General features: G+C 44.0%; 1 long non-coding RNA gene across 1 annotated transcript; it reads right to left on the bottom strand.

The window, feature by feature from the left end:
* Positions 1-4,748: 4,748 nt before the first annotated feature.
* On the bottom strand, positions 4,749-6,575 carry LOC141112972 (uncharacterized). Its single transcript, XR_012236678.1, has 2 exons — positions 5,916-6,575; positions 4,749-5,031 (listed from the first exon to the last, which is right to left on the bottom strand). It is a non-coding gene; the product is annotated as an uncharacterized lncRNA (long non-coding RNA).
* Positions 6,576-10,736: the final 4,161 nt, after the last annotated feature.

Raw genomic sequence — 10,736 nt, 5'->3', positions numbered from 1 at the left:
GTTGCAGCAACAGAAGTATAGTGAAAATTAATTTATTTGTCATGATTTCAATTTTAGGGTAGCAAAATGAATGAAAGAAAGGGCAGAAATCCTTAAAGCAGCATAAACCCCACATGAGTAAACTTGGAGTTCTGCTTTAAAATAACTGTAAGGGTCCTAAGGTTAAAAACTATTATTTTACTTTTTTTTCATATTGTAATATTTGTTCTGACAATATTACAATATTGTAGGTAATATATAGGTTGGTTATATTAAGGGGTGTTAATGTTTTAAGTCAACATTCTTTTTAAAAGCCTAATTGTTATCTTGTGGCAATGGGGTTGATTTACTAAACCTGGAGAGTGCAAAATCTGGTGCAGCTGTGCATGATGGCCAATCATCTTCTAACTTCAGTTTGATCAATTACACTTTGATGAAAAAAAACCTGGAAGCTGATTGGTTTCTATGCAGAGCTGCACCAGATTTTGCACTCTCCAGTTTTAGTAAATCAACCCCAGTAACACCTAGCTAAAAAGAAGCTTTTTCACAATTTTTTTTACCATATTTGACTAGGGTGAAATTCAATACAAATGATGATCTGTACTATGAAACCACAGCTCTACTCAACTACGCTCCCTAGTTGAAAATTTGACAGGGTGTATACTATATATGAGCTCAAGGCAAAGGCAATCTGTCATGATGCAAACTACTTGACTGGCGGAAGCAGAAGCCTGAGATCGGGAAGCTACTGTTCTCGCATCTTGGGCTGCATGATAGTTTTTGAGACAAGTAAGCTGATACTAATTATCTTCATTACTGGTCACATAACTAGCCTGAGATGAGAGAATGGTAGCTTCCATTTAATGTTTTTTGCTTGAGTATTTTGCTATATGACACACTTGTCCAGAAATTGTAGAAATCAATGCAAATAAAACAAGTACAGTAAAACCTTGGTTTGAGAGCGTTTTGCAAGACAAACAAAAATTTTTAATACATTTTGACTTGATATACAAGCGATGTCTTGATATACAAGTAGCGTCATGTCACAACTGAGTATAAAAGAGAAGAGAGGCGCCTCTAAGTGTAGCAATATGGTTACATTTAATGAAGGTACAACATCTAGCAACTCACATGGTTGATGATTAAAACAGGCATATCTAAGTATGCAGGCATCCGGGGTAACGCTGTCCACAGACCGTTCACCGCACCGCGGGCTCTCACCGGTGTTGGTCTGCAATCATGACCGGGAAGATTACCCTATAGTAGAGCGATCCAAAAGCAAGGCTTGAAGCGCTCATGAAGTGCAGCGTGGAAGGGATGACATTGATGATGGTGTGGACAGCTTTATCCTGGATGCCTGCATACTTAGATGTGCCTCTTTTAAATCAACCATGTGATTTGCTAAATGTTGTATCATTAAATGTAACCATATTGCTACACTTAGGGGCGCCTCTCTTCTCTTTTATACTCTGTAGCTCCTGACAGATTTTGCTTCTAATCCCCTTGTGGAGGCTTCCATTTGTGGATGGACATTTTATGGTTACACAACCTATCACAATCTTTTTATATGGACTATAAACTGAAGGACTTATGAATAAATGGATGTGGAACGAATCATTCCATTATTTCTTATGGGGAAATTCGCTTTGATGTAAGTGCTTTGGATTACAAGCATGTTTCCAGAACGAATTATGCTCGCAATCCAAAGTTTTACTGTACTTATTTGTAGCATTTCCATTGGCCTGTGAAATTTAACAGTTTTCTTATAAATGTCGACAATGGGACTCATTGGTTTTGTTCTGAGATCACTAACTAATATATTCTTTTTGTAGATGTGGAGTGAAACACAGCACAGCACCACAATGGCAATCTTATGGATCATTTACCATGACCTGAATTACCTGTCCTGAATCAACAAAAATGTAAAAATCTTATATAATTCTTTTCTTTTTTGATTATGTAACTTTCAATAACATAAATTCCTTAGAAAACAGTCATCTCCATAAATTACTCAATGTGCAAATAAAATGTTTTCAATAATAACATGTCTTAAGTTAATATGTCAAATTGATTCTTGACAGACTTCACTGTGTTTAAATTATGTGTATATACAAAGAGACGTGTACTTCATGCTATGTACTTTGCCATGGTATGGATTTCATATGTTGTTTAGAAGAGTATGCCATACATCTAATTGTTCAAATGCATGACAATGAGTGAAGGCAAATATTTTTCCCGAAAAGGCGATGGCCTTTTTGCTAATCATCCAAGTGGCTTCTTCAGTTCAACTGATTGTTAGGAACATTATAACTGAGGAAGCTAGTTAGTAGCAAGTAGTAAATAAACCACTTAAGGGCCAGCCGCTGCAGATATACTGAGGCAGGTTGGCTCCCCTGGGCGAATCAGCGTCATGGTACGTCGGCCGCTTTAAGAGCTCCAGGGGGCGTGCGCAACGTGGAGCCTAAGAGCATGGCCAGCGGTCGCGATGCCTGCCGGCCACCCATATCGCTCCCGACAGAGACAGAACGGAGATCTGTCGATGTAAACAAACGGATCACCCTTCTGTCAGGGGAGGAGAGACAGATCTGCTGTTCCTTAAGATAAGGAACAGCGATCGCTCTCCTCCTCCAGGCAGTCCTATCCCCCACAGTTAGAACACACATGAGGGAACACATTTAACCCCTTGATCTTCCCCATAGTGTTAACCCCTTCCTTGCCAGTGACATTTATATAGTAATCAGTGGCTATTTTTAGCTCTGATCGCGGTATAAATATCAGTGGTCCCAAAAAAGTGTCAAAAGTGTCCGATCTGTCCGCCGCAATGTCGCAGTCCCGCTACAAAATCGCAGATTACCACCAATACTAGAAAAACAAAAATTAATAAAAAAATGCCATAAATCTATCCCCTACCTATTTTGTAGATGCTATAACTTTTGCGCAAACCAATCAAAATACGCTTATTGCGATTTTTTTACCAAAAACATGTAGAAGAATATATAGCGGCCTAAACTGATGAAGAAATGATTTTTTTTACATTTTTTGGGGGATATTTATTATAGCAAAAAGTAAAAAATATTGTTTTTTTTCAAAATTGTCGCTCTTTTTTTGTTTATAGCGCAAAAAAAAAAAATTGCAGAGGTGATCAAATACAACCTAAAGAACGCTCTATTTGTGGGGAAAAAAGGACGTAAATTTTGTTTGGGCACAGTGTCGCGCGACCGTGCAATTGTCAGGTAAAGCGATGCAGTGCTGTATCACAAAAAATGGCCTGGTCATTAAGCGGGCAAATCCTTCCAGTCCTTAAGTGGTTAACATTAACATTGAATGTGGCTAACTACTATTAGCTATACCATGACCTAAACCTTTACAGACATAGTGGTGCAGTGGCTGCAATCGTTTTTTAAGGCTACATGCATTTTCTGTAAGTACAGAAAACACCTGTTACAGCTGGCGGGGGAAAGCTGCAGCATCACACTGATGCTGCAGCATGAAAGTGAGTATGTATGTTTATTTGTTTATCTACCCCAAATTTCTCCTTTAATTTTTAATTGTAGTCTTTGGCCCTGCTGGTAAGATTCACCCACTATTGATCCTGGCGACTATGGTTTCCGGGACATAAAGTTGGGACACCTGTTTGTGTGACAATTCTCTAAGACAGGAATTTCAGTAAACTCTAGAGAGATTTCCTTTCGTGCCTTAAGGAAGGGAAATGCAGGGAAATATCCATAGCAGGACGAAAAAAAATCTGATAGGGGTTGTAAACCTTCCCTAACACTAAAAAAAAGTTTTGGGATAACATACACTTTAAGCAAATCTCAACCAGCTGCTGTTATTGAGAGGACAGGACCATCCCCTACCACCTCCTTTAACACTCAACTGGTAAGGCCACATGTCATAGAGGTGTACCAATAGTAAGGCACAAGAGGGATAATGGGATGTGTCTGAGCTGTGGACTGGCGGAGCTGTGTTTTTGCTAATATGTTTTGGTGTGTAATTTTTTGTTCTTGTCATTTCAATTTTTTTTTATATTGTTCTTCATTCTACAGTGCAGACATAATCTCATAACACTATGCTCATTCTGTTGTTCATACTGGCCTATTGGACAAGGTCCATCTACACCTTTTATATAACCTCGGCTATTACACTATTAGGATTGTGGGCACAAGTAAATAGAAAAGCTACTAAAAGTGATTGTGAAGTCAGAAGGTTTTTTTTTATCTGCATAGAAAAAGCCTTCTGTGTGCAGCAGCCTCCCTAGCACCCCCTAAGACTTACCTGAGCCCCCTATCTGTCCAGCGATGTCCACGAGTGTCTCGGCCGTCCGTCCGTCTCTCTTTCTCCTGATTGGCTGAGACACAGCAGCGGTGCCATTGGTGCCTGCTGCTGTCAATCAAAGTCAGTTAGCCAATCAGGAGAGAGAGGGGGTGGGGCCGGGGCTCCATGTCTGAATGAACACAGGGAACTGTGACTCAACTCAGGTGCCCCCATAGCAAGCTGCTTGCTGTGGGGGCACTCAACAGGAGGGAGGGGCCAGGAGCACAGAAGAGGGACCCGAGAAAAGGAGGATCCGGGCTGCTCTGTGCAAATCCAGTGCAACAGAGCAGGTAAGTATAACATGTTTGTTATTTTTATAGAAAACAAAATGAGACTTCACAATCCCTCTACAAGAACAGGTGAATTTTTCGACTGAAATAGAACATACTGGGTATAACATTTTCAAAGAACAGACTAGCCACCTTTCTTTGCATTTCATCAAACTCTGCAGGCAGTTAAAGACAAAGTGATTTTTTATTATTTACTATACAAAGCATGCTTTTATTGGAGGTAAAGGAAAAAAGAAAAAAGACACAGTATGACAGGAGAACATTTTATTGTCAGTACAGTTCCAGTAAAAAATTGAATAGTTCATTAATTCCTGGGTTTCTGCATCATGTGACAACAAACTGTTGTGTGGGCCTAATCCTCTCTTGCCAGTGTACAAAAATACCCTCTTGTGTACCCCCCTTCCCACCCCTGCCACAGGTTTAAATTCAGGTCACCATGTCATGTGGGCTGAGCGGTATCATCGCGCCACCTCCCACTGTCGCTGTAATTTCAACAGGACGAGCTATCTGTGGTCATCCGGCCGGTGCCACAGTTCGTTTTTCCAATTGATGATGTTGATTGTTTTACCTACATGTAAGTGTTTACGTTTTTTTCTATAATAAATTATCATCTGATTTTACACTATGGGAGCCCTCCCTTTCTTCTCTCCTATGATGACACCAATATGTTGAGGGTTGAGGCCCCTTCTCGTGGATCCATCCATCCCTACTCCAGCACCTGACGCCCTTTTCCAGTTTTCACTCCCACCTTTTGTTCCATCTTCGTTCCTGGGAAGTCCGGACCACTAGGATCTCAAAAGCCCTTTTAGACCCTCTGTAACGGGGGGTCATGGGGTTCTGGTAAGCGGCCAGGCTCTTACTTTTGGTGGTGGTTCTACACATTTGAGGTTCCATGCGGTTGAAAGACCTGTAATCACCAACTCACCTTGTCTTGGGTTCCTTTTTTTTGGACTATTTTTGATTTCTTCACATGGTTTTTTCAGTTTATGTTGTTTGGATTATATATTTTTTAAAATCGTCTGCACTGATTGCGATATATTATTGCACTGATGATTTATGTTTTTATTGATCATTTTTTGTGAATTGTTTGCACTGATTGTGATATATCACTACACAGACAGTATATATATTCACTGATATTGTGTATTTAGTACTTTGTGTGACGAACCGGTCACACATATATCTATTCACATAGCGCGAGTCATCCAATTTTTCTTCTGTTTATTCATGTGTTTGTGTCACATTTAGACATCGCTACTCTTTTTATTATAGTTTTAGACACCTTGAAGCGCAATTATTTTTCCAATTTTTCTTTCCACCATGTCATGTGACCTGCAGTTAGCACCACATGTGTGTGACAAGCAACAGTGACACTGACATGTCTGAATGTGACACTATGAGCTGCATTGATGTTCAGTAACTAATCCAAGTCACACATAAAAAAAAGTTTTCCTTAGTTACAATTAGGGTTGTCCCGATACCACTTTTTTAGGACCGAGTACAAGTACCGATACTTTCTTTCAAGTACTCGCCGATACCGATTACCGATACTTTTTTTTTAACTGTCACGTGACAGTGTTTTTTGGGTTTTTTTTTTTGTTTTTTTTTTAACAGTGCTTGCTTTTTTTTTGGGGGGGGGGGGGTGAACGGTGTATGTGTGTGTTTTTTTTTTTTATTATTATCAACTTTTATTTTTTACAATAATATTTTTTTTATTCTTTATTGTTTTTTTTTTTTTGTTTTTTTTTTAATCAGCCCTTTTGGGGGGCTTTGGTGAGATATCAGGGGTCTTAACAACCCTCTGATATCTCCCCCTTGAGACAGAGAAAGAGACAGAGGATAGAGATTCCCCAGTCCCTTTCTCTGCAGCGTCAGCTGCACTGAGAATGAATGGAGAGAAGACAGCAGCTTCTCTCCATTCATAAACTGACACATCGTAATCACAAGAGATTACAATGTTTCAGTTATTGTGAATGGACAGAGTCAGCTGACTCTATCCATACACAAAGGAAGGAGGAGGGGGACTGAGGAACAGAGGGGGAGAACGGAGGGAGACAGATAAGGAGAGAGGAACGGAGGGGACAGATAAGGAGAGCAGAACGGAGGGGACAGATAAGGAGAGCAGAACGGAGGGGACAGATAAGGAGAGCAGAACGGAGGGGACAGCGGAGAGGCACAGAGGAAAGGAGGGGGCACGGAGGAGGATGCAGTGACAGTCAGCGGTGACCAATCACCGCTGTGTCACTAAAGCTGGTGAAAGCCGCTGGGGGAGAAGCTTGTAACTCCCCCACGCGCCGATCACAGCTGTCTTCCAGGTATCGGGGGAAGCATCGGGAGCATTTGCCCGAGTACAAGTACTTGGGCAAATGCTTGGTATCGGTGCCGATACCGATACTAGTATCGGTATCGGGACAACCCTAATATTTTCCCTTCTACCCTTTGAGAAGTTCAACTTGGATAGGGTAAAACCGAAGGATAATAAAAAGAAGGACGAGGAGAAGAGGAGGTACAGGCTCATACCTAGGACATTTCAGAACTGGCTTCAGGCGTTCGCTATTTTGGCCAGCATGATAGGGGAGAAAAACCCGGAGCATTGCTCCACGCTTTTCTGTTACTTGGATGCGATAGGAGAAGCTCACAGAGTCTACGGGGGAGTGGCATAGTTGAGGTATGACGAGCAGTTTCGTCAGCGGAGGGCGATACGCCCGGCTCTGCGGTGGGATCACAAGGACATCAGTGGATGCGTTTGATGACATTGGCGAGGGCACCTAATCAGTTTTTTCCAGGTGGGGCCGGTGGGTCAGCTACTCCCGGACAATCGGCCGCAAAGAAAAAGGGAGTCTGTTGGCAATATAACGAGGGCACATGCAAATTCGGGGGGAACTGCAAGTTCAAGCATGAATGCTCTGGTTGTGGGTGAGCCCACCTGGTGTCCCAGTGTTTTAAACAAGGAAAAGGAAGGACGGAGAGTCTGCGAACAAAAGGGAGGACGCTGGTGAGGGTGGAAAAGATGTGTCCGTTTCTAGATAGATACCCCAATAGGGAGGCAGCGCAGGTCCTGGGCCAGGGGTTTTTGGAGGGGTTTAGGATACTGGCAAGTCTGGTGGTATCTCCCCCTATGGCCAGGAACTTACGTTCAACGCTGCAACATCCAGAGGTGGTTTCAGAGAAACTACGGAAGGAAGTTGCATTAGGGCGGATGGCAGGCCCTTTCTCGGTGTTGCCGATGCCCGACTTGGTGGTCTCGCCTTTGGGGGTGGTCCCCAAAAAGGAGCCACTGAAATATAGGCTGATTCACCACCTCTCTTTCCCCAAGGGGGGTTCGGTGAACGATGCCATTGATCCAAAGATGTGCGCGGTTTCGTACACATCTTTTGACGCAGCTGTTTTTTTGGGTAAGGCGCTATGGGCGAGGGGCTAAGATGGCGAAAACAGACATTGAGGCTGCTTTCAGATTACTTCCCGTCCACCCGGATAGTTTTCACCTCCTGGGTTGTCATTGGCAAGAGGAGTATTATGTGGATCGATGCTTGCCAATGGGCTGCTCTATTTCATGTGCACTGTTTGAACGTTTCAGTTCATTTGTGGAATGGGTGGTCCGGGACGTCGCGGGAGTGAATTCCATCATCCATTATCTGGATGATTTTTTTGTGTGTAGGCCCGCCTTCATCCGAAGTGTGTACGGTATTATTGACAACGCTGGAACACGTAGCGGGATTTGGGATTCCACTGGCACTGGATAAGACAGAAGGACTGACTACGGTGATTAGTTTCCTGGGCATAGTGTTAGATTCAGAGGTGATGGAGTGCCGACTGCCTGAGGACAGGTTGGGGACATTGCAGGCGGAGGTCAGGTCAATCATAGGACTACGCAAGGTACAGTTTAGGACCTTACAGTCTGTCTTGGGTAAGTTGAATTTTGCGTGTCGCATAATCCCCATGGGCAGGGTTTTCAGTAGGCGGCTGTTGGCTAGCACAGGGGGAGTGGAGTCCCCGAGGCACTTTGTAAGATTGATGAAGGAGCACAGGGATGACTTGGGGATATGGCACTTGTTCCTGAAGCAATTCAACGGAAGGGCATTGTGGATGTCGGGGCCGGTGAGTAACTTTGATTTAGAGTTATACACGGATGCGGCAGGATCCACAGGTTTCGGGGCTTTTTTCCAGGGGAAGTGGAGTGCGGGGCCATGGCCAGACTCTTGGAAAGAAGCGGGGTTGTTGAAGAACATGGTGCTGCTAGAGTTGTTTCCAGTAGTACTGGCGGTAGAGCTATGGGGAGCACCTTTCAGGGATCTGAAGGTGCGCTTCCATGGTGAAAATTTAGGGGTGGTTCAGGTTATCAACAAGGTGTCAGCGGCATCTCCGCCGGTGGTTCGATTGTTGAGGCACTTAGTTCTTTGGTGCATGCAATTGAATGTGTTTATTTATGCAGTACTCTTACCAGAAGTAGAAAACATCATTGCTGACGTGCTGTCTCGCTTTCAGTGGGACAGGTTCCGGGAATTGGCACCTGCGGCGGATACGCACGGGGTCCCTTGGCCCCTCGGGACTGTGGAAGATTGCATTGGAGTCGTCTCCGGCTGGATCAGACGGTCAGTAAGTGAGGCGACGTGGGCAGCGTACAGCAAGGTGTGGTCAGAATGGGAGTCACTGTTGACACAAGTTGGGGGGCCAGATGGTACACCGGATCGGAGGCTGCTGATGATGTATTTTGTATATAGGAACTTGGAAGATGGGGTGTTGGTGTCAGCATTAGGGAAAAAATTTGCGGGCCTTGCCTTTTGGTTCAAGTTGCAGGGAGAGCAAGACGTTACAAAAGAATTTTGGGTCAGGCAGGCCATGAAGGGGTAAAGGAGAGCGATACTGCGCAAGGATACCAGGCGCCTGATGTCTTTTGACTTACTGGGTAGGCTCTTTGTGCAATTACTAGAAACCTGTTCATCAAGTTATGAAACACTGCTGTTCTGAACTGCGTTTGCCCTAGCGTTTTTTGGGGCATTCAGGATTGGGGAGCTTGTTAATCCGTCCAAAAAAGAAAAAGGGGGGATTGGGGCGGAGGATGTCCATTTGTGGGGCGGATAGGTTGTCTATGCATGTGAAAAAGTCTAAAACAGATCAGGAAGGAAAAGGCAAATGGAAAATGATTTTCGCGATATCGGGGTCCCCATTGTGCCCAGTTTCAACTGTTAAGAATTTTATGGAGGGACGGGCTCCTTTTTAGTGCATGAGAATGGGGAATCATTGTCGAGATTCCAGGTTTATTTCAGTTTTTCGGAAGTGTTTGAGGGCATTGGGCTTGGGGGATCTGAAGTTTTCGTCACATTCATTTAGGATAGGGGCAGCTACAGAGGCGGTGAGATGGGGATTGGATGAGGAGTCGATTAAGCGAATTGGTCGGTGGGAGTCAAGAAGGTTTAAGTCCTATGTCAGGCCAGAGTTGTTAGAGGTGTAGTGGAGTGGGGGATAGGGAGTTGTCTGCATGGGTTTGTGTGATGTGTGATAATGAATTATTTGTCATGGTGGGTTTGTGTTTTGTTTTCTTCTTTTGCAGGTTATCCACAGGGGTTGGTCTGGATTATGGGACATTCCTATGTCTGCTGGGGAGCACGGAGGGTGGATGTTAGACCTGCATGTAGACAGTTGGGCATTTCCAGAAGGGAGGCTTGCATTAAATGGTTGGGAGTCCCTGGGATGCTTTGGAGCAGGATTGTGCCAGAAGTGCACCGCTTTGCTAGGTTGGACAGGCCTCCGGACATTTTAGTTCTACATGTAGGGGGGAATGATTTAGGACTTAGGTCAAAGTTAGATATAACGCGGGATATCAAATTTGATTTTCTGCGCCTCCGTTCGGCTTTTCCTAAAATGCTGATTGTGTGGTCGGATGTTATTGCCAGGACCACATGGCGGTTGACGAGATCGGTGGAGAGGGTTAACAAGGCCAGAAAAAAAGTTAATAGGGAGGTCAGCAGGTTTGTGGTGAAGAATGGGGGACTAGCCATCAGGCATTTGGGGAGTTAGAGGTGGATACCTGGTGTTATCTTCGAGATGATGGGGTACACCTTAATGATGTGGGGATAGACATGTGGGCCCTAGGCATTCAGGATGGCATTGAAAGAGCACTGAGGGTGTGGAGGCGTGCTCAAGGGTAGGTTG

Source organism: Aquarana catesbeiana, linkage group LG11, assembly GCF_042186555.1.
Source record: "Aquarana catesbeiana isolate 2022-GZ linkage group LG11, ASM4218655v1, whole genome shotgun sequence".
NCBI classification, from domain to species: domain Eukaryota; kingdom Metazoa; phylum Chordata; class Amphibia; order Anura; family Ranidae; genus Aquarana; species Aquarana catesbeiana.
The sequence above is the reverse complement of the archived record's forward strand: the minus strand, read 5'-3'. Positions and strand labels throughout refer to the sequence as shown.